General features: G+C 37.4%; 1 protein-coding gene across 8 annotated transcripts in view; it reads left to right on the forward strand.

Annotated features, from left to right (window-relative positions):
* The window catches only part of SYTL4 (synaptotagmin like 4), a 74,744-nt gene that overhangs the window by 11,061 nt on the left and 38,889 nt on the right, over window positions 1-24,794 (forward strand). For 6 of the 8 annotated variants that reach the window (XM_045805144.2, XM_045805140.2, XM_045805146.2 and 3 more), the window contains one exon: window positions 20,298-20,371. The exons of the other annotated variants lie outside the window; for them this stretch is intronic. The gene's annotated coding sequence lies outside the window, so the exon portion shown is untranslated. The remainder of the gene's footprint in view (window positions 1-20,297; window positions 20,372-24,794) is intronic. 8 annotated transcript variants of the gene reach the window in all.

A 24,794-nucleotide genomic window follows, 5' to 3' on the forward strand; every position in this document is an offset into this window, starting at 1 on the left:
AGTCCTGGGCCAGATGGATTCCTAGGGGAATTCTACCTGGCATTTAAAGAAGAGTTAATACCTATTCTTCTCAAACTGTTCCAAAAAATGGAAATAGAAGGAAAACTTCCAAACTCATTCTATGAAGCCAGCATTACCTTGATTCCAAAACTAGACAAAGACCCCACTAAAAAGAATTACAGGCCAATATCCCTGATGAACATGGATGCAAAAATTCTCAATAAAATACTAGCAAATTAAATTCAACAGTACATTAAAAGAATTATTTACCATGATCAGATGGGATTTATTCCTGGGCTTCAGGGGTGGCTCAATATTTGCAAATCAATTAACATGATACACTACATTAATAAAAGGATAAGAACCATATGATCCTGTCAATAGATGCAGAAAAAGCATTTGACAAAATACAGCATCCTTTCTTGATAAAAACCGTCAACAAAGTAGGACTAAATGGAACACACCTCAACATCATAAAGGCCATATACGAAAGACCCACAGCTAATATCCTCAATAGGGAAAAACCGAGAGCCTTTTCCCTACTGTTAGGAAGAAGACAAGGATGTCCACTCTCGCCATTACTATTTAATGTAGTACTGGAAGTCTTAGCCTCAGTGATCAGACAAGAAAAACAAGTAAAAGGCATGCAAATTGGCAAGGAAGAAATCAAACTTTCACTATTTGCAGACATGATACTCTATGTAGAAACCCTGAAAGACTCCACAAAAATGTCCTAGAAGTAATACATGAATTCAGCAAAGTTGCAGTGTATAAAATCAATGAGCAGAAATCTGTTGCATTTCTATACACCAATAATGAAGCAGCAGAAAAAGAAATCAAGGAATCGATCCCATTTGCAATTATACCAAAATCCATAAGATATCTAGGAATAAACCTAACTAAACTGGTGAAAGATCTGTACTCTGAAAACTATAGAACGTGAAAGAAAGTGAAAAGGACACAAAGAAATGGAAGAGCAGTCCATGTTCATGGATTGGAAGAGCAAACATTGTTAAAATGTCTATACTTCCCAAAGCAATCTACACATTTAATGCAACCCCTATCAAAATACCAATAGCATTTTTCACAGAGCTAGAACAAACAATCCTAAAATTTGCATGGAACCACAAAAGACCCTGAATAGCCAAATCAATTCTGAATAAGAAAAACAAAACTGGAGGCATCACAATTCCAGATTTCAAGCTATATTACAAGGCTGTAGTCCTCAGGACAGTATGGTACTGGCACAACAGACACATAGATTAGTGGAACAGAATAAAAAACCCAGAAATGGACCTACAACTCTATGGTCAACTAATCTTCGACAAAGCAGGAAAGAATATCCAATGGAAAAAAGACAGTCTTTTCAACAAATGGTATTGGGAAAACCAGATAGCAATGTGCAGAAGAATGAAACTGGACCACTTTCTTACACCATACACAAAAATAAATTCAAAGTGGATGAAAGACCTAAATGTGAGATAGGAAACCATCAAAATCCTAGAGGAGAACATGTGCAGCAACCTCTTTGACCTCAGCCATAGCAACTTCTAACTTGACATGTCTCCAGAGGCAAGGGAAACAAAAGCTAAAATGAACTTTGGGACTTATTAAAAAGATTTTAAGAAACTCTTTTTTTTTTTTTAAAGATTTTATTTATTTGAGAGAGAGAGAGAGTGAGAGACAGAGCACGCAAGCCAGGGGGAGAGGCAGAGGGAGAAGCAGACTCTGCTGAGCAGGGAACTCGATATAGGGCTTGATCCCAGGACCTTGGAATCATGACCTGAGCCAAAGGCAGACACTTAACTGACTGAGCCACCCAGGCACTCCTAAGAGACTCTAAAGATAGAGAACAAACTGAGGGCTGATAGAGGGAGGTGGGTGGGGGATGGGCTAGATGGGCGATGGGTGTTAAAGAGGACACTTGTGAGAAGCACTGGGTATTGTAATAAGTGATGAATCACTGCATTCTACCCCAGAAACCAATATTGCACTGTATGTTAACTAAGTAAAATGAAAAAAAAAAAAAGAAAAACAATAGTGGCATAGTATTCCATTATATGTATGTACCATAATTTATATAATCAGTTTCTTATTGATATATGTTTGTATTGTTGTATAACTTTTTTGCTTATTCAAACACCAAGTACCCTTATGATATATATTTGTGTATGTACTTGAATATCAGTAGGATAAGTTTTTCCACTTAAAAAAATGGTAAGTGTTGCTAAAGATCCAGGGAGGTCTAGGAAGATAACGACTGGCTACTGTCCACTGGATTTAGGAGATTCCTGGCGACCTTAGAGCAATTTCAGGGGGTGAGTGGGCTGGAATGCTAGACTTTGGTAGGTTGAGAAATGATTGGGGCTATGAGGAGGTGGAAGCAGTGAACGTGGAGAATTCCTTAGAGAAATTTGGCTCTAAATAGCAGTGAGAGTGGTAGTAGGGGAAAGATTGAGATCTAGCGATTTTTATTTTAAGATTTTATTTATTTGTCAGAGAGAGAGAGAAAGAGAGCGCAAGTAGGGGGAGTGGCAGGCAGAGGGAGAGGTGGGCTTCCCCGCTGAGCAAGGAGCCTGGTGTGGGACTCAAACCCAGGACTCTGGGATCATGACCTGAGCTGAAGGCAGACACTTAACTGACTGAGCCATCCAGGTGTCCCAAGGAATTTTTTTTTTTTTTTTTTTTTAGTTTAGAAGGGACTTAGACATGTTTAAAAGCTGACGGGAAGGAAGGGATAATTGATGGAGCAAAGTCCTGACAGGGTGAAGTTTTTATGCCAGATAGAAGAGGATCCAGAATGAAGTGGAGGGATCACCCTTAAATAAGAGGAAGTACGTTACAGGTGGTAAGAACAAAAAGGGAAATATAGATGAAAATAGATTTACAGATTTGGTGGCAGGAACTTGTCTGAGGGCATTTATATTTTTCTGTGATGTAGGAGGAAAGGTCATCCTTTAGAGCAGGGGTTGAAGTGAGGCAAGGTTTGGGTTGGAGATTTGCAGTTTTTGAGTAAGGTTTAAAATACTTATTGTTGAACAGGAAAGCATAGTTGGAATGTCAGGCAGTACTGAGGTGAGCTTGGTGACCAAGAATTCATATTGATAATAACCTACCAGACTGATATTTTTCCCAGTAGATCTCAGTAGCCCCAGTGCAGGCATAAAGCACCACAGTTGGGCTCTTGTAAGGTTATGTTTTTATCAGATATTAGCAATGAAAATGGGTTATTGAGGATATTGACAGAGTGAAGTTGAAACAATAGAGTTCACGCTGCCTAGGAAAGGAAATGAAGACAGGTAGGAGCTGACAGAGCAGAAGCAGAAGGGTATTTGAATTAATGATTATCAAAAGTCAAGTCCTGGGTGATAAGCTCTTAGGTGTGTCTGAATATGATATTTGATATTTTTGATGCCAGCTCATTTAATCAACATGCATATTATGTGCCACCCAGTGCTCTGGGCACTGAAGGTACAGAGATGAACAAAACAAAGTCCCTTCTTTCATACAGCTTGCTATCTAGTTGGGAAGATTGTTCATTTTTATAAAAGGTCATCCTCATTGATATGCTGATTGGTGATTTAGAACTATTAATGATAAAATCAAATATTGACATAAACAGGGTGAGGAAAGTTCAGCTAGACATTTTGAGTGCCTTGCTTTATTGTAAGTTGTATTAACTGAATTATGAAAATTTATACCTCCCCCTTTCAAACTTTTTAAGGTGCTTTTATATGCTATGTCAGAATTGAAGATAAAACAAATATATACATGCTTAATTTGAACATTTTAGAAGTTTTACTTTTTTTATGCTTTAGGATTTTTTTTAATATCAGGACATTGCTTCTAGCTGTAGACCAGATGTTGATATTGCATGTGCCAATCTTGTTCTAGGGATTTGATGTAAGGTGTTAAATAATTATGGTTAAGCAGTTTAGGAGTGAAAGAGGGCTTGTAGTACATTCATATTTTTACTTTTATTTTATGTTCTCCAATTTATACCTGCTCTTTTGTGTATATATACTTATGTATATGTTACTACTTTATTTGAAGGAAATTAGCATTTATTTTATGTCTTATAGGACTTAAATAAACCTTAAAATTATCTGCTACATATACAGTTAAATTTAAGTTCAACCACAGGTTATTTGATTGTGTTTAAGGTTTCTGTGGCCATAGCTAGATCACAGTATCCCTAAAATTAAAAAAGAAACCAGATGCATGAAGTCACAGTTATGTGTGAACATGGGCTGGATTAGTCATGAGCCATCATGATTTCTTATATAAGGGGACTGTGTGGGTGATTTTTAGGTGACATGGCCTGCAAGAAAGAATTAGATAATTAGCTAGAGTTCAGTTTAGAAATCCCCACCATCTGTGACCCTGGTAGAAGAGGGTCTTCCCTGCAAGGGTGATGGTTTATAAAAGCGTGTTGACTAAGGAAAGATAATGGTGTTGTACACGGTCATGGAACTTACTGAAAAATGACAAGGTGTCAGTTCTTACCAGACTTTAAAAAATGTTTTATGCATATAAATAACCTGGATTTTAAAACATTATATTTTTTTAGTGGGGGATTTTTAATCATTTTAAGCCTTTGGACTGTTAAGGGAAAGGACTTCGGCAGAGAAGAGGATGAACTGGCCACCCCCCCCCCATCAACCTCATGGGGCTCTTGTGACCCTTCCTGGCTTATATGAGAGGTAGCTTTAACTGTAGGTCTTGCAAGCTGGAAAGCCAAATGGGATTTGACATATATATGCATTTCTCCTGTTGCCAAGGGTGGTATTTGGACACATGGTCTCGTTTTTATGATCTTTTATATATACTTATTTCTATGTACCATGTTTATGGAGATCTGCCTTCCAGGATTGGTGATAGGTTTAAGACATCTGGAGTTGCTGAGGAGCAGGAAAAAAGTGTGAAATCATGAAAATAAGACCACATTTCCATGCATCCTAACACTATGCAGGAGAAATATATATATATATCAAGACACCCAGCTTCCCTCTGGGGCTTGCTTTAGAGAAGTATGTATTATTTTAAGTGGGAATTTCTTCAAACCATTTATGAACAGAATTTGGTGGCACTGAAAGGTAACCATGTGGTTTCAATCTGGAGGAAATTGTCCCCAACTGTGATTCTAAGAACTAACAAAAGAGATTATATTTTAGTTACTTCCCCCATATGCTCTTACTGTCCTTTAGAAGGGATATCCTGGATGAGGGGAGGTCAGGGGACTGAGAAAATAAGCCAGACTGAGGGCCTCTCAAACGTTCATCTGTTACTAGCTGAGGACTTAAAAAACAAAACAAAACAAAACAAAACAAAACCGAAACACTCCAGTTACTGAGGGTAAGATGTCTCTTTTCCAAATATTACCACGTATAAGCAATATTATCAGAAAAAGAAGAGACTGTATGGCATAGTGGTTAAGAGGTCAGACTCTGGAACCAGCCTGCCTGGGTTCAAAGACCAGATTGTCATGTATAGGATGTATGATCTTGGGCAAGTCATTTGCTGGATGTGTGCCTCCCTTTCCTCGTTTGTAAAACATGATAATATAGTATCTACTTCACAATATGATCATGAGGACTAAATGACTCCATCTATATGAAGTGCTTAGAAAAGTACTTGGTACATAGTAAGCATTATAAAGTATAAGCTGCTTTCTTCTCCTCTTTCTTCATCTTTGTCAGTGGTGGATAGCGTTAAGCTATCTGAAACTGCTAATGCCTCAGTGTATACGAACTCCTCTTTTATAGAACCTGTTCTGAGAAGGATTGTAAGGGGCAAAAGAACCTTAGTGCAAACCCCAAATCAGAATCTTGTAAACTTGAGAACTAGTTATAAATTTCTCATTGTTAGGGGAAAATAACTAACAACTTGGCTACCATAACACTTCTGAGAATGGACCCCAGTGCAGGCAGGCCTGGGCACATTGTGTGAGACTGCGGGGGTCTAGACTCCAGTTGACCATTCGGAAGCCTCAGTTGCCCTTTGGGTTTGGAGCCTTGATTCTGACTCCTCTATCACTGCTCTTATTTTTCTTCTTTTGATCCTGTTTTTAAAAATTATACTGTTTTGTCATGTTTTATGTATCTTTTTAAGTCATTTTAAATCCTGTCTGGAACAGTGTATAAATAAATAGCTTTTCAACATATCCAATTACTAACATTTACTTAATATTTATGCTTGTCAGCCCACCTCCATGCAGAGAAGTATGGTAACTTTCCATCTGGAAAAAGACTACTGATTAGATTTCTCAAATATCACAGTAATATGTCAAAACAGCCATATGCTCATATTTTTTTCAAAGCATATGGTTAATAATAATTAAAATTAAACAGCTGTCAAATTGGCTGCTTATTCTAGACTGAGCACTGTGCTATGCCTTTTACTCATGATGTACACTGAAATCCTCACGGCCTTAGACAGGAGCTCCTATTATTATTATTATTTTTTAAAGATTTTATTATCCATTTGACAGAGATAGAGACAGCCAGCGAAAGAGGGAACACAAGCAGGGGGAGTGGGAGAGGAAGAAGCAGGCTCATAGCAGAGGAGCCTGATGTGGGGCTCGATCCCATAACGCTGGGATCACGCCCTGAGCCGAAGGCAGACGCTTAACCACTGTGCCACCCAGGCGCCCCAGGAGCTCCTATTGTTAATCACTGCTTTTACAAATGGGGAAACTGAGACTCAGGGAGGTCAAATAAGTTAACCAAGGTCACGCAGCTAAAAAAGTAGTTTGCTTTGATTGAAAGCCAGGCAGCCTGGTCCCAGATCCAGGGCTTCTAGACACTATTCTAAACAATACTCCTCTTAATTAGAAATCTAGCACATCAGAACCCCAAGTCCTAGTAGAAGAGGCTGTTCTGTGTTACAGAACATTCACAGGTTCTGCGGGTTTTACCTGAGTGTTACGTCTTCAATATGCCCCTTCCCCTCTCTACTACCACTGCCTTCTACTTTGGGCTCTCATCATCTGCCCCCTGGATTTTATCACAGCCTTCTCAAAGCCACATTCTGCATAACTGTCAGAGTGTTCTAGCAAGTGTTTGCCTTATCTAAAACTCTTCAGTGGTTCCTGATGTCAAAGGCTAATTATCCATGTTTCTGAGCATAGTATATCAAACTCTTCCCCTTGCATGATATGATCCCACCCCCTGTCTCTTCCATATCCTCCCTTACAATTTACTATCTAGTATTGCTGTACTGCTTGTTCATATCATGTGGCTTTATGCTTCCATGCTTTTGTAAATGCCGTGTGCTCTACTTGATTAACCAACTGGTACACGTTATTTACAACCAGTTCCCGTGCTACGGCTGGTATCTCTTTTTAGTTCTCTTTCCCCAAGCTGGAGTAGGTGTCCCACCTTGGTATTCTCATTATACCTTGTGAATATGTTTCTTGGATCACCGTGTTCTTTTATGATTATCTATTTAAGTATCTCTTTCAATAGGCTGTGAACTGCTTTTGGACAGGGGCTATGCATGATTTTATCCTTAGCCAGTTAGCATAGCACTTAGCATGTAGTTGGCCCTCCTAACTAGGGAGTATTCTGTAAACAGTGCAGAATATAGATCTTCAGGTCAGGGAATGAGTGGGATTTTGAAGGCCTGAAACCACATGGACGTTCAAAGGTAACTACCAGGACAGTAGAGGGAGGTCTCACAGAAGAATCGTTGGGCCAGATACATTTACATTATTTAATCCAGGAGCCAGAAGGGGCTTGGGGGGATGGGAGTAGGGGTCTGTATCCAAAGAAAACTGGGAAAGATTGAGATACCAGATTTAGCAGCTTTGCATTTTGAATCTACCTTAAATTTGTTTGAATGACCTTATTAGATATCTAAAAGAGGTACATTTTAATAAAATATTTAGAGTTATTTTCTTGGTGGGACATCACCCTACAATTGAAAGGGACAGGTGATAAATTGACCAACACAGTATCACAATGTAAACATTTTATTGACTATAAGCATTGTTGCATGTTCACTCAGCTGTTACCAACCAAAAAATGTTATCAGTTGGTGCCTTTGTGCAGAGGTGGCTGGATCCAAACAAGGAGATTTAGGGAAACCCTGCATTTCTGGAAGCTTTCTTTTCATGGAATCTCTTTCCTTCCTTCCTTCCTTCCTTCCTTCCTTCCTTCCTTCCTTCCTTCCTTCCTCCCTCCCTCCCTCCCTCCCTCCCTCCCTCCCTCCCTCCCTCCCTTCCTTCTTTCCTTCCTTCCTTCCTTCCTTCCTTCCTTCCTTCCTTCCTTCCTTCCTTCCTATAAAGTGTGAAGACTTACCACATAATCTGTTTTGGTCTCACTTTTCTGTGCTCTAAAATCCACTCTTTTACCTTCAGATTTTCAAATGGTATTTTTTTCCTAAAGATGGATGGATTTTGCCAGCTTTTAGGGGCTATGCCTCTCTTGGGTTTTGGAAATGCACACATATAATAAATATCCATTCTGACAGTGCTTAAGATTGGTCAGCTTCAGATACGGTAATTGCCTTGGTTACAATTAGTTAATAGAGTTCACTTTGGAATGTACTTTATGGCAACACAAATCCTTATTCATTATGCCGCCTTACTTGCATCAGGGCAACTGAATTACAATCATCAGAGTGATTTATTCTTTCCTTATTAACATACATCATAAATACATGCACGCAGAATCACAATAACATATGGCAGTTTGCAAGAATGGTTTCCCTTCATCCTCCTTTAAGCAAAACATTTCCCAACTTTTTTGATCATTCTCCCTTACCACTGAACATTTCAATCACCCTTAATATGTGTGTATTTACTCATAAATGGCATATTAACTGTACTAATATTATATAAGACATTCATTTCTATAAAAATAGATATAAAGGTACAAGATGAAATGGACACTTTAAAATTAATTTTAGTATTTATGAATGGTGTGATAACTTTTGCTCTCATTTTTTCCTTTGCTCTCATTTTGATGAGAACACTGACATTAAATGTACTTTGTTTAAACAAAATATTGGTTTATGATACAGCTATTTGAAGGTCTGATTCTAAGTTCTATTTATTTTTATACTTGATTCAAATGACTGTCAGAGCTGAAAAAAGATACCTCACGGAACATATAAATCTAAAAAGAAGCCCATTGTTGAATGCACTTACTAAATAATGATACTCATAGTTCTGGGAAACAATTATGCAACCATTTTGTTGCTGTTTCATCTTCTCAGCTCTGAGCATGCATGCTGTCTTATCACATTTTAAAATTCAAGTATAATTAGCATACATTGTTATATTAGTTTCAAGTGTACAATATAATGTTTCAACAATTTTATACGGTTTTCAGTGCATCCACTGTGGGAAACACTATGGAATTTCCTTAAAAAATTAAAAATAGGGGTGCCTGGGTGGCTCAGTCATTTAAGTGTCTGCCTTCAGCTCAGTTCATGATCTCAGGGTCCTGGGATCAAGCCTGCATCAGGCTCCAGGGAGCCTGCTTCTCCTTCTCCCTCTGCCCCTCCCCCTCCTTGTGTGCGTGCTCTCTCTCCAAATAAATAAAATCTTTTAAAAAATTAAAAATAGAATTCCTAAATCATTCAGTAATTCTACTACTGTCTTCTCATATTTTTAACAAGTGGTTCAAAACTCACTGAAATTCTTCATGGAAGCGTTTGAAGATAAAACACATGTTTTAGGGGCGCCTGGGTGGCTCAGTTGTTAAGCATCTGCCTTCGGCTCAGGGCATGATCCTGGCGTTCTGGGATCGAGACCCTCTGCTGGGAGCCTGCTTCTTCCTCTCCCACTCCCCCTGCTTGTGTTCCTTCTCTCGCTGGCTGTCTCTCTCTCTGTCAAATAAATAAATAAAATCTTTAAAAAAAAACACATGTTTTAGGCAGCAAAATTAAATAATAATGGAAACAATTTCAAATTTACTGTGTATTATTTATTCTTTAAAAAAATCCTTTTGCATAATGAAGGAAACCATCAAAAAGGCAGCCTACTGAATGGGAGAAGATATTTACAAATGATATATCTGATAAGGGGTTGATATCCAAAATATATAAAGAACTTAGATAACTCAACACCAAAAAAAAAAACAAAAACCCAAATGATCTGATTAGAAATGGGCAGGGGGAACTGAGTAGATATTTTTCCAAAGAAGACATACAAGTAGTCAACAGACACATGAAAAGATGCTCAGTATCACTAATCATCATGGAAATGCAAATCAAAACCACAATGAGATATCACCTTACGCCTGTTAGGATGGCTAAAATAAAAAAAGACAGGGGTGCCTGGGTGGCTCAGTTGGTTAAGCATTTGCCTTTGGCTCAGGTTGTGATCTTGGGGTCCTGGGATTGAGCCCCGAATCAGGCTCCCTGCTCAGTAGGGAGCCTGCTTCCCCCTCTCCTTCTACCTCCCCCCCTGCTTGTGCGCACTCTCTCTCTCTCAAATAAATAGATAAAATCTTTGAAAACAAAACGAAACAAAACAAAACCCAGAAAAATCAAAAAATAACAAGCATTGGCAGGGATGTGGAAAAAAGGAACCCTTGTGTACTGTTGGTGGGAATGCAAATTGGTGCAGCCTCTGTGGAAAACAGTATGGCGGTTCCTCAAGAAGTTAAAAATAGAGTTACTGTATGATCTGGTAATTCCACTACTGGATATTTACCCAAAGAAGATGAAAACACTAACTGAAAAAGATACATGCACCCCTATGTTTATTGCAGCATTATTTACAATAGCCAAGATATGGAAGTAACTCTAGTGTCCATTGATAGATAAATGGAGATGTGTGTGTGTGTGTGTGTGTGTGTGTGTGTGTGTGTGTGTGTGTATGGATAGATAGATAATGGAATATTACTTAGCCATAAAAAAGAATGAGATCTTGCCATTTGCAATGATATGGATGGACCTAGAGGGTATAATGCTAAGGGCAATAAGTCAGTCAGAAAAAGACAAATACCATATAATTTCACTCATATGTGGAATTTAAGAAATAAAACAAATGAATAAAGAAAAAGACACCCCCCCAGGCTCTTAAATACAAAGAACAAACCTGTGGTTCCCAGAGAGGGAGTGGGTGGGGGAGGGGAGTGAAATAGACAAGGGAGATTAAGAGTAGACTTATCTTGATGAGCACTGAGTAATATATAGAATTGTTGAATCATATTGTACACCTGAAGCTAATATACCACTGTATGTTAATTATACTTGAATAAAAAATAAGATGCACATAAATAAAAATAATAAAACACCTCTTAGAAGAAAAAATCCCCTCTGACATAAAACAACATTTTACTGTTTGAATACATCTAGAGTCTCCTACTGTTTTATAGGTATTCTGGGGTGGTAAAACTTCTGATTACAATATATGGTTATATTTAATTTTAAAACTTTAACAAACTTTATTGACATATAATTTACATATGACAAACTACATCTTAAAAAGTATAGAATTTGATAAATTTTGACATCTGATATACCCATTAAAGCATCACCAAAATCAAGATAGTAAACATTCATTACCTTCAAGTTTCCTTGTGCCTTTTTGTAATCTTTCCTTCCTGTCCCTCTCTGTACTGTAACACTCCTCTCCAGCAACTACTGATCTGTTTTCTGCCACTATAAACTAATTTTTATTTTCTAGAGTTTTATATAAATGAAATCATATATTATGTGTTCTTTTTTGTCTGAGTTTTTTTCAGTCAGCATAATTATTTGACATTGATCCATATCGCATATTGCAGTAGCTCATTCCTTTCTACTGTTGAGTAATATTCCATTGTGTGGATATACAACTTTTAAAAAAATCCATTCACCTCTTAACGGACCTTTGGGTTGTTTCTAGTTTTTGGCTATTACGAATAATGCTGTTATTAGCATTCACATGCAAGTCTTTGCATGGACATGTGTGTTTGCTTTTCTTGGGCAAATACCTAAAAGTTGAAGGGCTGGGTCATATGGGAGATACATGTTTAACTTTTTGAGAAATTACTAAAATCTTTCCCAATGTGGCTATACCATTTTATAGTCCCTCTACAGTGTATGAGAGCTCTTATTGTTTCAAATTCTGGTCAACATTTGGTACATTTTTTATTTTACTCATTCTAGTAACTGTGTAGGGGTATCTCATTGTAATTTTAGTTTGCATTTTCCTTAATGATTAATGTTGTTGAGCATATTTTCTTGAGTGTATTTGCTATTCATATATCTTATTAAGTGATGCATTTGTTCAAATTTTGTCCATTTAAAAATGTTGAGTTGTGTGGTTTTTTTTTAAATTATAGTTTTGAGAGTTCTTTATATATTCTGGATACAAGTCCTTATGAGATATACTATTTACAAATATTTTCTTCCAGTAAATGACTTGCCTTCTTTTTTTTTTTTATCAGCGTCTTTCAAAGAGCAGAACTTTTTAATTTTAATGAAGTCTAAGTTATCAAGTTCTGGATCATGTTTCTAAGTGTCATATCTAAGAAATCTTCACATTTTTAAAAATGTTGCTTCTGGATATCCTGTTTTTCCAGCATCATTTGTTGAAATGACTATCATTTCTCCACTGAACTCTCTTGTACCTTTATCAAAAATCAAGTGACTATAAACATAAGGTTTTATTTCTGGAGCCTTCTGTTCTATTGCTCTGTTTGTCTATCTGTATGCCAATACCACTCTCACTTAATTATTGTAGATTTATAATAAGCCTTAAAATCAGGTTGTGTAAGTCTTCTAACTTTGTTCTATATATGTTTTGTACCTCACAATACATTGTTATATATGTATATATATATTTTTTATTTTTAACAATCAATTATTTTTATTGAAGTATAGTTGACACACACTGTTATAACAGTGTACAATATAGTGATTTGACAAGTTTATATGTTATACTATGTTCATAATCATAGCTACCATATGTCACCATAAAATACTATTACTATACCATCATATATATTCCCTATGCTGTACCTTTTATACCAGTGACTTATTCATTCCGTGACTGGAAGCCTGTATCTCCCATTACTCTTCACCTATTTTGCTCATACCCTCACATCTCTCCCCTCTAGAAACTATCAGTTTATTCTATGCATTGATGCATCTGTTTCTGCTTTTGTTTGTTTGCTTGTTTGTTTTGTTTATAGATTCCACAGGTTAATGAAATCATATGGTGTTTGCCTTTCTCTGTCTGACTTATTTCACTTGGTATAATATCTTCTACGTCCATCCATGTTGTTAAAATGGCAAGATCTCATTTTTTATGGCTAATATTTCACTCTGTGTGTGTGTGTGTGTGTGTGTACACATACCATATCTTCTTTGCCCATTTGTTCTATAAGAAAAAAATATTTTTACCCACATAGTTTGCCATTGCATGTGCCCTTCATTCCCTTTTGTAGACCTATATTTCTTTTTTTTTTAGAGGGGAGTAGGGGCAGAGGGAGAGGGAGATAGAGAATCTCAAGCAGGCAGTGCATGAGCCTGACACCGAGCTCGATCTCACAACCCCAAGATAACAACGTGAGCCGAAATCAAGAGTCAGATGCTTAACCGACTGAGCCACCCAGGCACCCCTAGACCCATATTTCCATCTAGGTTATTTTTCTTCTGCCCAAAAACTTTAACAATTTTTCTAGCACAGGTCTACTGGCAATTAATTCTTTCAACTCTTGCATGTTTGAAAAAGGCTTTATTTCACCTCTGGTTTTGGATGATATTTCACTGGGTTTGGAATTCTAGGTTGACAGGTTTTTTCCTTTCAGTATTTTAGAGATGTTCCTCTTTCTTCTTGTTTCATGGTTTCCAATGATAAACTTCCTTTCATCATTGTCTTTGTTTCTCTGTGTGTAACATGTACCCCCTGCCTCCAGCTTTGACAATATTCTCATTATCTCTGGTTTTAAAAGATTTGACTGTGGTGTGCCATATGGTGTAGTTTTCTTTATATTTCTTTTACATGAAGTTTATTGAGTTTCTTCAATCTGAGTTTCTATTGTTCATCAAATTTAGAAAAATTTTGGCCACTGTTTCCTCAAAAAATTTTTCAGTGTCTTCGTTTCCTTTGGTGACTCCAGTTACATGTACATTGACCAGCCTAAAGTTGTTCTACGGTTCATTAATGCTATTTTTTCTCTGTTTTTTTAAAGTCTTTTTTTCTTACTGTTTCATTTAGATAGTTCCTATTACAATGTCTTCAAATTCAGTAATCTTTTCTACTACAATGTGTAATCTGCTGTTAATCCCATCCTGTGTACTTTTCATCTTAGACGTTGTTTTTACCTCTAGGTTTGATTTGGGTATTTTTTGTAACGTCTTCCATGTCCTTATTTAACTTTTAAAAATTGGAATGCAGTTAAAATGACTGTTTTAATCTTTTTTTTCCCACTAATTCTAACCTTTCTGTCAGTTCTTCGTTTTTGATTTATCTCCTCATCATGGACTGTATTTTCCTGCTTTTTTGCATGCCTGTTAATTTTTTTTATTGAAGTATAGTTGACACGTAATGTTATATTAATTTCAGGTTTACACCGTAATAATTTGGTAACTTCATATGTTATGCTATGTTGAGCTCACGTCAAGTGTGGGTACCTTCTGTCACCATACAACACTATTAAAATGCCATTGACTGTATTTCGTATGCTGTACCTTTCATCCTTGTGACTTATTCATTTCATAACTGGAAGCCTGTGCCTCCCACTCGCCTTCACCCATTTACCCATTCTCCCACCCTCCACCCCTCTGCCAACCACCAGTTTGTTCTCCCAGTATTTATGATTCTGTTTCTGTTTTTTGTTTGTTCATTTGTTTCATTTTTTTAGATTCCACATATAAATGAAATCCTATGGTATTTGCCTTTCCCTGTCTGACTTATTTTACTTAGTATAATGCCCTCTAGGTTCATCCATGTCATTGAAAATCATGCCTATTAATTTTTTTATTGGGTACCAGATATTCTGAATTTTACTTTGCATGGTACTACATATTATTATATTACTACAAATATGCTTGAGCTCTGTTCTGGGATGTGCTTGAGTTACTTGGAAACAGATTGATCCCTGTCAGACTGTTTTGTTTAGATTTGTTAGGCAGAACCAGAGCAGTACACAGTCAAGGGTTAATTAGTTCCCATTATGGAAGCAAGACCCTTCTGCATACTTTGCCCCGTGCCCTGTGAATCATGAAGTTTTCCAATTTGTCTGCTGGAACAGACACTACTTCTAGCCCTGTATAAGTGACAGACACTGTTCCTTTGAATCCTTTCAGTTGGTTCTGTCCTTGGCTTAGGGTAATTTCATCACAGGCATGCCATGCACTGATCAGTGCTGTGCTGAATACTCAAGAGAGACCCTTGGCAGCTCCTCAAAATCTGTGTGCAGCTCTCTCAGGTATTCTGTCTTATGAACTTTAGCCACCTGTGTTTTCCTAGACTCTTAGCTCTGTCACTTCAGCTCAAGGAGTTCACCAGGTTCTGCCTACATTTCTGTTTCCTGCACCATAGTCTGGAAACTGTCTCAAGACAGTGAGCCTGGAAAATCCGAGGTCTCACCCTGTTTGTTTATTATCTCTCAGGGATCAGAGTTCTTCATTGCCTGATGTTCAGTGTCTTGAAAACACCACTGTTTCACGTATTTTATCCATTTGGGGCAGTGGCTTCTTTCAGGCAAGGTGGAAATCCATTTTTTGATACTCTGTCTTAGCTAGAATTAGAAGTCCACTGACATTCTAAAATCCCAAATTTTCTTTACCAATTATGATTTGTAGCCTAGTTTCAATTCTAACCTTTCAAAAATGTAGACACCATCACATTTTTTGTCATAGCCATATCAGTTCTGATTATCTGTGTTCAAGAGTATATAGAATCTGACATGTAGCAGTGTAAATCTTCTCACATCACTAATCAATTTCTGTGTAAAACATAGTATCATTTGCTTAAAAACAGCAGTTTAATTCAGAGCTTCTTGGTTTAAACTTATACCCTTTGAAAGACTCTGGTTCACTTTTTCGTGTTCAGTGAAGGATAAATTTTATCCAAATTGTCCATTTTCCTTGGTCCAAACAGCAAAATGCTCTCACCATATCACTTTGATGGGATGTAACTGATAATCCAACAGAATTTATATGCAAAACCATCACATAATTACTACTTATAGGTTTAGAGGAACACTTTATTATTTATTTATTTATTTTTGTGGGAAAGAATCTTTTTGGAAAGAAGTTTTAATATGTGATCAAGCTGGCTTTCATCAAAGATAGCAGCAACACAATCATAAAGATTGTGACACCTGTGGATAAAATCCACTTTAATATGAGTTCAAGTCTTTTTGTCCTTGAGCACGGGTCAGTTTTCCTGAGATTCTCCTGTCATCTTAAATATTCTCAGCATAGTTTCTCACTTTGAAAAACAATGCTTGAAAATTTAAATGCTGTCTAGATGCACTTTAACTCACAATTCATCTGTATTCTTTAAAATAAAGTAAATGTCATTTTTCAATAACCAGTTAAGTCTATTTTTATTATGTTAGTCACTATACAGTACTTCATTAGTTTTTGATGTAGTGTTCCATGATTCATTGTTCACGTATAACATCCGAGTGCTCATTGCAATACGTGCCCTCCTTAATACCCATCACCATGCTAACCCATACCCCCATTCCCTCCCCTCTAAAACCCTCAGTTTGTTTCCCAGAGTCCGTAGTCTCTCATGGTTCATCTCCCCCACTGATTCCCCCCTTCATTTTTCCCTTCCTTCTCCTAATGTCCTCCATGCTATTCCTTATGTTCCACATATGAGTGAAACCATATGATAGTTGTCTTTCTCTGCTTGACTAATTTCACTTAGCATAATCCCCTCCAGTTCCATCCATGTTCATGCAAATGATGGGTATTCATCCTTTCTGATGGCTGAGTAATATTCCATTGTATATATGGACCACATCTTCTTTATCCATTCATCTGTTGAAGGGCATCTCGGCTCCTTCCACAGTTTGACTATTATGGATATTGATGCTATGAACATTGGGATGTATGTGCCCCTTCTTTTCACTACATCTGTATTTTTGGGGTAAATACCCAGTAGTGCAATTGCTGGGTCATAGGGTAGCTCTATTTTCAACTTTTTGAAGAACCTCCATACTGTTTTCCAAAGTGGCTGTACCAACTTACATTCCCACCTGCAGTATAAGAGGGTTCCCCTTTCTCCACATCCTCTCCAACATGTGTTGTTTCCTGCTTTTTTAATTTTTGCCATTCTAACTGGTATAAGGTGGTATCTCAATGTGGTTTTGATTTTTCCCTGATGGCTAATGATGTTGAACATTTTGTCATGTGTCTGTTAGCCATTCTTATGTCTTCTTTGGAGAAGTGTCTGTTCATGTCTTCTGCCCATTTTTTGACTTGATTATTTGTTTTTTTGGGTGTTGAGTTTGAGAAGTTGTTTATAGATCTTAGATACCAGCCCTTTATCTGTAGTGTCATTTGCAAATATCTTCTCCCATTCTGTGGGTTGCCTCTTAGTCTTATTGACTGTTTCCTTTGCTGTGCAGAAGCTTTTTTCTTGATGAAGTCCCAAAAGTTCATTTTTGCTTTTGTTTCCCTTGCCTTTGGAGATGTGTCTTGAAAGAAGTTGTTGTGACCGATGTCGAAGAAGTTGCTGCCTGTGTTCTCTAGAATTTTGATGGATTCCTGTCTTACATTGAGGTCCATACAGAAGAATGAAACTTGACCATTCTCTTACACCATACACAAAACTCAAAAAGGGATGAAAGACCTCAACATGAGACAGGAATCCATCAAGAACCAGTTAAGTCGTAAAGCATGAATACACATATGAAACCTGACAAAATAAAAATAGCTAATGGAGAGCATTCTCTGTGTTATTACTTCATGCACATATTGTAAAAACTCATTGAATCTTTATAACAAGCTCAAAAAGGTAGGTAATTATCTTCATTTTACAAATGAGGAAATGGAGCTGCTGAGAGGTGTAGGAACTTGCCCAGGGTCACACAAACTAGTGAATAGTGAGTTTGGGATTCGTGCAGGCAGCCTGATTCCAGAGTCTATGCTCTTAACCAGGACACCATACTGCTTCAAGAAAACAGAACCACTTTTCTCTCAGCTCTATTACTGCTCTTCAATTTCCATGAGTTAAGTTTAAACATATAAATATAAATAGATTTCTGGGTGAAGACATTCAGTAAACATTTATTGAATTTATACTGTGTATCAGACACTGTGCTAAATAAGTTCTTGGGTGTATGAAGTCCAGATACAGTGCCTGCCCCTAAGGAGGTAACACATGGTAGAAGTTTCTAGTTTGAATATGCACTGTATGTTTGGGAGAGGGAGAGGTACCAAGGTGACCAACAAATTAAACACAGAGAAACTTGTTTATTTGCTGCCGGTGCAGGGACATTATCTGGTGTTTTTCTGATTCACATCAGTTTCCATTTTGGGAACACCAACAGTGGTTTTTAATGTAAACACTATTCTTCCAAGGATTTCTACATTTTTGATAATCTCTTTTTTAATATATGTTTTGGGCCCTTGTCCAGGGTGATAGAACTAATAAATAGCAAAGCTAAGATTTGAACCCAAGTCTGTCTTATGCCACTATATTCATTATTCCATGATTCCTATCAGTTTGGCTCAGTTTTTTGTTTTTATAACTGGTCTTCAGAATTTAAAATAACTTGAGAAAGCTCTCCCCACCCCTTCTTGAAAACTAGCTGTTAATGTTAATGTTCACTTATTAATTATTATTATCTCCTAATCTATAGGTTTAGGGTATAATTAGATATATCCACTTGGATATATAATTGGGAGAGGTATGTTAACCTTCCATTTTGATAGATTTTCCAGCTCCCCCTGGCTTTTATATTTGCATTAAAATATTATCCTGAATTTTGAGCAGTAAATATATATAATTTTCTAAATAAACAAACCATCTTTTCTAAAATAACTTCCTGTGGATATGAGGTCCCAAAAGGATGCTATATTAAGATATTTAATCTGAGGGGTGCCTGCTTGGCCAGTCAGTTAAGCGTCTGCCTTCAGCTCAGGTCATGATCCTGGGGTCCTGGGATTGGGCCCCCTGGCAGGCTCCCAGCTCAGCCAGGAGTCTGCTTCTCTCTCTCCCTCTGCCCTTTCCCCTGCTTGTGCACTCGTGCGTGCACGCTCTCTCTCTCTGTCAAATAAATAAATAAAATCTTTTTTAAAAAAGATATTTAATCTGAGTCTTGACACCCCACGACTAACATGGAACAAATTGTCCATCAGAGCTTGGGTTTGGACACATGTTATCTGAACTGTGGTTTTCTCAGTAGATAATCCTTGCTCTTTTGACAACACATCTGTGACTGAATTTCACTGAAGAGCATTAACAAGTATTTCTGGGCTTTGGTTTCTCCACTAAACCCTAGGATTCATCAGTTGGGAGAATATGAAAGATCACAGGTTTCCTAACTTCAAATCTGTCTGGTTTTATTTGTGCCTCCATTACTTTTCTGAGTTATGTTTTTCAAAATGTGTTATATCATTTACCATAAAACTCTTTGCATACAAAAGCATTATTTTTATTCCATATTTTCCTTTTTGAACTCCTAGAATACATTCCATGGTATGGGAGTGGTAATGGTGGTAAAACAGGCAGCAGGTTTCTTCTTTAAGATATTAATGATAGATTTAGTACAGTTATGTTTGTTTGACCTATGAGTTATTTAGAGGTGTCTTTATATTTCCAAAATGTTTCTAGATTAAAAATGATCTCTTGTTATTGGCCTTATATTTAATTTCATTGAGGTCAGAGACCATGATCTATATGAGAATGGTTTCTCTGAAATTTACTGAGACTTGTTTTACAATCTAGTACATGATAATTTTGGGGGTAGATGTTCTATATGTGCTTGAAAATATGTGATTTTGCAATTGGATAAAGATTTCTACATATGTCTGCTAAATCAAGCTTATTTTGTTGTTCAACTTGTCTATATAGTTACTAATTTTTTATCTACTTGTACTATCAATAACTGAAAGAGGTATATTAATCTCCCATTTTGATGGTTGATTTTTCAATTTCTCTCTAGTATACTTAATCTTCCTTTATATATTTGGAAGTGTTTAATTAGTGCACACAGGTTTATTTACTCTATGTGCTGATTTTCTTTATGTGTTATAATGCTTTTATTGTCCCGAAGTTTTATTTTTTAGATGTTAATATAACTACATCAACTTTCTTTGGGTTGGCATTTACCTGGTATATATTTTCCCATCTTTTTTATTTTCAATCTTTCCTCATCTTTATGTTTTAGATGTGTCCCTTGTAAAATGGCATAGCGGATTTTTAAAAATTTTATCCAGTCTATTAACCTCTGCATTTTAACGGGTGAGTTTTACTCATAAATGTTTTTTTATGTTTATTGATATATTGGAGTTTGTTTTTACCATCTTCTTTTTGCTGTTTGTCTCATTTTTTTCCTATGCTTTCCTTTTTCTCCTGGCCTGAGAAATTTTTTTCTTATCCTGTTTTCTTCTCCCCACTACTGATTATATAAAATTGCATCTCAAGCAAACTGGCTGGTAACAGGGTTAGTGTTTGAAATAACAACCCATGGTCAAAGGTGGGATTGGGGTGGGATATGGCTTTTCTGGAAAGAGTCAGATTGGCAAGTTATAGGAGAGAGGGGGCAGGGAGCTGAGGAAGTCATAGGTGACGGATTCTAAAACCTTTTTCTTTACAAGTGTGAAGCAAGGATGTCTGATAGGACCTGGAGGAACAGGAAGTGGGAGTGTGAGGTGAGATGAATGAAGGCTTAAAAATAGAATCTGAAGAGACTAGGTAAAGGAACTGAACTCAGGGCAAGTAAAAACACTTATGGGTGACAGTGAGGGTCCACCTGAGGTTGGAGACCAAGCATTGTGTAGGACTTGGTTATAGGAGCATACAAGGCAAGACTATAGCATTGGTACAGGTTTGGGATTTTGATGGGCGGTTGTAGCAGAGGGATGAAGATATATGGATATGGGAGATACTTGTGAGAGTGGTTCAAATGTTGAGTCACTTGTAGTCCAGGATGGGTTGGAAAGGAAAACAGATCAGCAGGAGGGAAGTAGACCAAGAGAAAAACGAAAGGTGGCCTCAAGAGACTGTGGTCATGATGAGGTTGAAGAACAGGTTTAGTGAGAGTGAGCTATGGTCAGAAAATGGGGATTCTTGAATTTAAGATTTTAGAAGGAGGCAGTTCTGGTGGATCAAGTCCATGAGTAAAAAACAAAGGGAAGATACACAGTATTAGCAATTCTTTTTTCTTATGATGCTGTCTTTATTTCCTCAATGATGTTCTTACTTCCCTGGCTCTTGATATTACTTCTTCTCATTGCTGTGTCAATGTGCCTGTCTCATCACAGAACTCTGCTGCCACTCCACAAATCTGGTTTTGATCTCATTCCCAGTGTGCCTGTGCTATCCTTGGTCTTTAGCTGCCAGGCAGTTGGTGATACCTGTTTTATCCATGAGAGGCTGATATTTTGCCCAGTGCTTCATGCCTAACCACACATAGGAGAATCCATTTGCACAATGCTTTTTTTTTATAATGATTTTTTATTATATTATGTTAGTCACCATACAGTACATCCCCGGTTTCCGATGTAAGGCTCGATCATTCATTAGTTGTGTATAACACCCAGTGCACCATGCAATACGTGCCCTCCTTACTACCCATCACCGGTCTATCCCATTCCCCCCCCTTCCCCTCTGAGGACCTCAGTTTGTTTCTCATAGTCCATAGTCTCTCATGTTTCATTCCCCCTTCTGATTACCCCCCCTTTCTTTATCCCTTTCTTCCCCTACCGATCATCCTAGTTCTTATGTTCCATAGATGAGAGAAATCATATGATAGTTGTCTTTCTCTGCTTGACTTATTTCACTTAGCATTATCTCCTCCAGTGCCATCCATGTTGTAGCAAATGTTGAGAACTCGTTCTTTCTGATAGCTGAGTAATATTCCTTTGTATATATGGACCACAACTTCTTAATCCAGTCATCTGTTGAAGGGCATCTCGGCTCCTTCCACGATTTAGCTATTGTGGACATTGCTGCTATGAACATTGGGGTGCATATGGCCCTTCTCTTTACTACGTCTGTATCTTTGGGGTAAACACCCAGTAGTGCAAAGGCTGGATCATAGGGTAGCTCAATTTTTAGCTTTTTAAAGGGACCTCCACACTGTTTTCCACAGTGGCTGTACCAACTTGCATTCCCAACAACAATGTAGGAGGGATCCCCTTTCTCCACATCCTCTCCAACAATTGTTGTTTCTTGCCTTGTCTATTTTTGCGATTCTAACTGGCGTAAGGTGGTATCTCAGTGTGGTTTTGATTTGAATTTCCTTGATGGCTAATGATTTTGAACATTTTTTTCATGTGTCTGTTACCATTTGTATGTCTTCATTGGAAAAGTGTCTGTTCATATCTTCTGCCCATTTTTTTGATTTGTATATTTGTTTCTCGTGTATTGAGTTTGAGAAGTTCTTTGTAGATCTTTCATACCAGTCCTTTATCTGTAGTGTCATTTGCAAATATATTCTCCCATTCCGTGGGCTGCCTCTTAGTTTTTCTGACTGTTTCCTTGGCTGTGCAGAAGCTTTTTATCTTGATGAAGTCCCATAAATTCATTTTATCTTTTGTTTCTCTTGCCTTTGGGGATGTATCATGAAAAAGGTTGCTTTGGCCGATGTCGTAGAGGTTGCTGCCTATGTTCTCCTCTAGAATTTTGATGGATTCCTGTCTCACATCGAGGTCTTTCATCCATTTGGAGTTTATTTTTGTGTATGGTGTGAGAGAGTGGTCAAGTTTCATTCTTTTGCATGTAGCTGTCCAATTTTCCCAGCACCATTTATTGAAGAGACTGTCCTTTTCCCACTGGATGTTTTTTCCTGCTTTATCAAATATTAGTTGCCCAAAGAGCCGAGGGTCCATTTCTGGGCTCTCTATTCTGTTCCATTGGTCTATGTGTCTGTTTTTGTGCCAGTACCATGCTGTCTTTGTGATCACAGCTTTGTAGTACAGCTCGAAATCCGGCATTGTGATGCCCCCAGCTTTGTTTTTCCTTTTCAACAGTTCCTTGGAGATTCGGGGCCTTTTCTGTTTCCATACAAATTTAAGGACTCTTTGTTCCAGTTCTTTGAAAAATGTCCTTCGTATTTTGATCGGGATAGCATTGAAAGTGTAGATTACTCTGGGTAGCATGGACATTTTAACTATGTTAATTCTTCCGATCCATGAGCGTGGAATATCTTTCCATCTTTTTATGTCTTCCTCAATGTCTTTCAAGAGTGATTTATAGTTTCTAGAATATAGGTCATTTACGTCTCTGGTTAAGTTAATTCCAAGGTAACGTATGGTTTTTGGTGCTATTGTAAATGGGATGGATTCCCTAATTTCTCTTTCTTTAGTCTTGTTATTCGTGTACAGAAATGCAACTGATTTCTGAGCATTGGTTTTGTATCCCGCCACGTTACTGAATTGCTCTATAACTTCTAATAGTTTGGGAGTGGCTTCTTTTGGGTTTTCCATATAGAGTATCATGTCATCTGCAAAGAGAGACATTTTGACTTCTTCTTTGCCGATTTGAATACCTTTGATCCCTTTTTGTCGTCTGATTGCTGTTGCAAGGACTTCAAGTACTATGTTGAATAATAGTGGCAAGAGTGGGCATCCTTGTCGAGTTCCTGATCTTAAGGGAAAGGCTTCCAGCTTTTCCCCATTGAGAATAATATTTGCAGTAGGCTTTTCATAGATGGCTTTTATGAGATTGAGAAATGTACCTTCTATTCCTACACTCTGAAGGGTTTTAATCAGGAAAGGATGCTGTATTTTGTCAAATGCTTTTTCGGCATCGATTGAGAGGATCATATGGTTCCTGAGTCTTTTCTTGTTGATATGATGTATCACGCTGATTGATTTGTGAATATTGAACCACACTTGCATCCCAGGTATGAATCCTACTTGATCGTGATGGATAATCCTTTTAATGAACTGTTGGATTCTATTAGCAAGTATCTTGTTGAGGATTTTGGTGTCCATATTCATTAGGGAAATCGGTCTGTAATTCTCCTTTTTGAGGGGGTCTTTGCCTGGTTTGGGGATCAAGGTAATATTGGCCTCATAGAATGAGTTTGGTAGCTTTCCTTCTGTTTCTATTTTTTGAAATAGCTTTAGGAGAATAGGTATTATTTCTTCTTTGAATGTTTGGTAGAATTCCCCAGGAAAACCGTCCGGGCCTGGAGTTTTGTTATTTGGAAGGTTGTTTATCACTGACTCAATTTCTTCATAATTAATTGGCCTGTTTAAGAAATCAATTTCTTCCTGTTTCAATCTTGGTAGTTTATAGGTTTCCAGGAAGGATTCCATCTCTTCCAGATTGCTTAGTTTATTGGCATATAGCTGTTGATAAAAATTTCTAATAATCCTTCCAATTTCAATGGTGTTCGTCGTGACCTCTCCTTTTTCATTCATAATTTAAATAATCTGGGTCCTTTCTCTTTTCTTTTGGATAAGTGTTGCCAGTGGTCTGTCAATTTTATTGATTCTCTCAAAGAACCAGCTTCTAGTCCTGTTGATCTGCTCTACTGTACTTCTGGTTTCTGCTTGATTGATTTCAGCTCTAATTTTGGTCAACTGCTTCCTCGTGCGTGGATTAAGCCTGTCCCTCTGTTGCTGTTCCAGCTTCTTGAGGTGAGAATATAAAAACTGCATTTTAGATTTTTCTGTTCTTTTGAGTGAGGCTTGGATGGCTATGTATTTCCCCC

This window comes from Ursus americanus, chromosome X, assembly GCF_024610735.1.
Source record: "Ursus americanus isolate L20-20 chromosome X, mUrsAme1.1.p, whole genome shotgun sequence".
NCBI lineage: Eukaryota > Metazoa > Chordata > Mammalia > Carnivora > Ursidae > Ursus > Ursus americanus.